Source organism: Meleagris gallopavo, chromosome 16, assembly GCF_000146605.3.
Source record: "Meleagris gallopavo isolate NT-WF06-2002-E0010 breed Aviagen turkey brand Nicholas breeding stock chromosome 16, Turkey_5.1, whole genome shotgun sequence".
NCBI lineage: Eukaryota > Metazoa > Chordata > Aves > Galliformes > Phasianidae > Meleagris > Meleagris gallopavo.
Window position 1 is genome coordinate 8,760,759 of NC_015026.2, and position 3,547 is coordinate 8,764,305.

The following is a 3,547-nucleotide window of genomic DNA, read 5'->3' on the forward strand; positions in this document are numbered from 1 at the left end:
ATCAGTAATATCAAACTATATCAATATATATAAAGATTTTTTCTATAAAGTGCTGAATTAACTTACAAGTGTCTGTTGCATATCTAATGTGTTCCCCATTACAAGTACTGATGAAGAGCTGCACCTGTGAGAATAATGTTTCGAAGTCGGGGATGCTGGGCATAGAAAACTTCACAAACCTAAAACAAGACCCAAAAAAAAGTTTAACACGCAACATTTAGAGATTAATTAAAGAAAAAAAAAAAAGTTTTATCTTCATCAGTCTCTGCAGATACAGGTAGCTGCTTGCAAGAAGTGCCAAAGTGCTCATGACAGATGGCATATGATTTCCCCAGGAGCTGCACAGCACTTGGAATTACACTTTCAGTGCATAGTCCTACTATGAATCTAGTGAAAAACTAGTTTGGAACTAACTATGGCCAACAAAGATCACTTTATCTGCTACGATTACAATCACAATAAATTGCTAACAGTGAAATTTTTATACTAAGCCACATAACTTCTCCAGGCACTTGCTTGAATGCGTCACAGATTTTTCAACTATTAAATAATTAGACTTGCATGCCTTGCTAAGAGCTCCTTCATTTTCAGTTTCTCTCCATCCCTGCTGGTTCCTCAGTACCCTACATGCTGTAGGCTGCACACTGCTTCTGTTATGAGTTGTGAGTACACAACTGAGTGCAATGAGAACTCTGCACATGGCTTCATGCTTACAGTTTGGCTCACTGCCATGTCCTGCCAATTAAAAGTTCTTGCTGAACTGGTAGGTAAAAACACTCACGCAGACATAAACAAGACAACTAGATACTGCCTTAAGGAAAACAAACTTCCAACATCACCATTTGGCAGTAATGATATTTCACAGGCTCCAGATTTTTTTCTGTTGAAAGCACAAATTTGCTTTAACATTTCTTCTAATAAAAGGCATATCACCAAAGGAAACTAAGCACTATTCTACAACAGACTGAAGATACTTATGCCTGGTTGGCAAATCAGCACGTAGCTTGAAATTCTGATGCTAGAATGCTTAATTAAAAGTAAGCCACACTTACAAGACAGCAAGAACTCCTAATGAGTGTTCCTGCACATCCAGGGCACCAAGCACTGTATCCAGATGGGAAAGGTTTTTTGCTAGCAGTTCTCCGCTTTTATTGATCAGCTCACAAAGCTGGGTCATTTGCCCTGGAATAAAAAGCATCCTTGTCAGACTCCAGTTAGAAAACACACATGCATTCCCATGCTTCATTACAACTTGATTCCCTATTAAAAAAAATAAAAAATAAAAAAAATCAGGAAAATGTAGCATCACCCAGACACTGCTCTGCAGTACGTTAGGCATTGGTTCTCAAAAAATAAGGTGACAGATAAGCTTCAGACGATTGGGACAGCAAAGGAAACACGAGCAGCAGCATCAATCCACCTCATTATAGAGGGCTTCAGGATCTCATAGCAACAACAAGCTCTGCTTGAGCCAAGTCTCCAAGACTTTGGCAAGTTTTTGCGATGCCAAATTCTAAAATGAATAGAATTTACCTCCACTTGTGCCTTCTAGTCATTAAAAGCAAAAACGTATCTACCAAGAACAGTGTCCTCCCCTTTCCAAAATAATAACAAAAACACCTCAATACCGATGCTCCTTAGCATTTCTCAAGTGTCTTATTCACTTCTCTGGTCTGCTCATTATTAATTTCAAAAACACCTCCAGTAACAGGATTTTTTAAATCTGTTCTTAACTTTACTTCATATAATCATTACTACAACATTGTTTTATTCATTGTGAACTATAAACACAGCATGAAATGTGATTATTTTGAATTAGGAAGGCATGGTAAGCCCTTACAATTTGTTTTTTCCTTCTTTAAAACTACTGGAATTCAAACTACATTTTTCTGAAGCAGAGGATTGTTTCAGTGTTCAGTTCTTGTTAATTATAGGAAAAAAAAGCAGAGGTCCTTTCAACCTTACAGAAGTCTTCATGAACTGAAGAATAGTGCTCCCATTCACAGAGATTAACACCATTCTCAAATTTATTGGCCTTTTCCTTTGAAAACAAAACAAAGACAAAACCTGGGGAACCTTACCAATGAGATGCTAAGTAAAAAGAGGGATCAGAAGGTCCATACATGGGACCACAGAGCAGGAACCCCACACACCCATCCTCATAACATCTCTGTCCATCCAGATTTAAAACTCCCAAGATAAGCATGGAAAGAAACAAGGCCTGTAAAATCTCATTAGGCAATGATATTCAAGCACTGCAAAAAGTTAGTTCTGATTGCCCAACAGACAAATCCTTCCATTCTACAGCCATCATCCAGCATCCTCCCCCCATAAAAACAAACAAACAAGAACCAAAACCACAAAGAAAAAAAAAAATACCAACAAACCCCAAACATGCTAAATATTAACAGCAAGCAAGTGGAAGACCCACACACGGCCTCACTACATGTCTATTTATGTCATCCCCTGTGCAGTTCAGGGCTGACAGCCCGGGACCACAAGTACACATGCTTCTCCCACTGCAGCCTGTGGTGCCTGCACTCACTCCTCACAGACAGCACCCATCTGGCTAGTGCCCAAAGGGAGAACTTCCATGAAGGCAGACAGCTTTTCCCTAGAATAGCATTCACCTTCAAAACTACACAATAAAAACTCCCCAGCTAAACTAAATCATACAAAGACGACTTCTGTAGTCTGCTAAGTACCTGCATCTCGCATAGGTACAAGCTGTCTCCAGCATCTGCTATCCTCAGTAAAAATGCTACAAATTTAGTAAATTAAAGAAAAGAGTGACAGAATCTATGCCCCACTCAAAAGTAACTGCCAGAGATAAAGCCTGAGGGCTGCAGAGAAAAGCATGAATTTCTGACCGCTTACAGAGTGCAAACATCCACGGAACTGTAGGGGTTGGAAGGGTCCTCTGGGGACCCCCAAGTTCAATCCCTCTGAAGGCAGGTTCTCTATGGCAGGTTGCACAGGAAGGCATCCAGGTGGGGTCTGAATATCTCCAAAGGAGACTCCACCACCTCTCTGCGCAGCCCGTTCCAGTGCTCTGCCACCCTGACACTAAAGAATTTCTTAGGGAGCATCCCCACAGAAAGTTCAAGAAGTACAAAACACCGTGCCCGTATGTGGGGTAATGAGAAGTTTGGCAATGAAACTGAGACAGTTTACACAGAGATATTAAAACACCTTCTGAGTGCTTGTAATGACAACTCTGAGGCAGCCCCAGGGCTCTCCCCTTTTCTCCCGAGGTACGTCAGACATCCCAACGGCACTGACAGACCCTCAGAGCCCCAAACTGGGAAGGCAGAGCTTTCACCCACAGGAACCAGCACTTCTGAGACGCATTCATGCCCCACTTCCCTGAAGCCCCCCCATTTCCCAGCCCCCTCCCAAGGCTCACGCTCTGTCCCAGCCGCTCCTCGCGGGCCGAAGCCCTCCCGGGACCCCCGACGGGGAACGAAGGCCTCGCCGGAGCCACAAGGAGAGCTCCCGGTATGCTCAGAGAGACAGAGCTCCGCACCGCAGGGCCCAACCACCGCCC

At 42.7% G+C, this 3,547-nt stretch overlaps 1 long non-coding RNA gene across 1 annotated transcript; it reads right to left on the reverse strand.

The window, feature by feature from the left end:
* Positions 1 to 42: 42 nt before the first annotated feature.
* Positions 43 to 3,427, reverse strand: LOC109370165. Its single transcript, XR_002120062.2, has 3 exons — positions 3,407 to 3,427; positions 1,053 to 1,182; positions 43 to 179 (listed from the first exon to the last, which is right to left on the reverse strand). It is a non-coding gene; the product is annotated as an uncharacterized LOC109370165 (long non-coding RNA).
* Between the last annotated feature and the right edge of the window lie 120 nt (positions 3,428 to 3,547).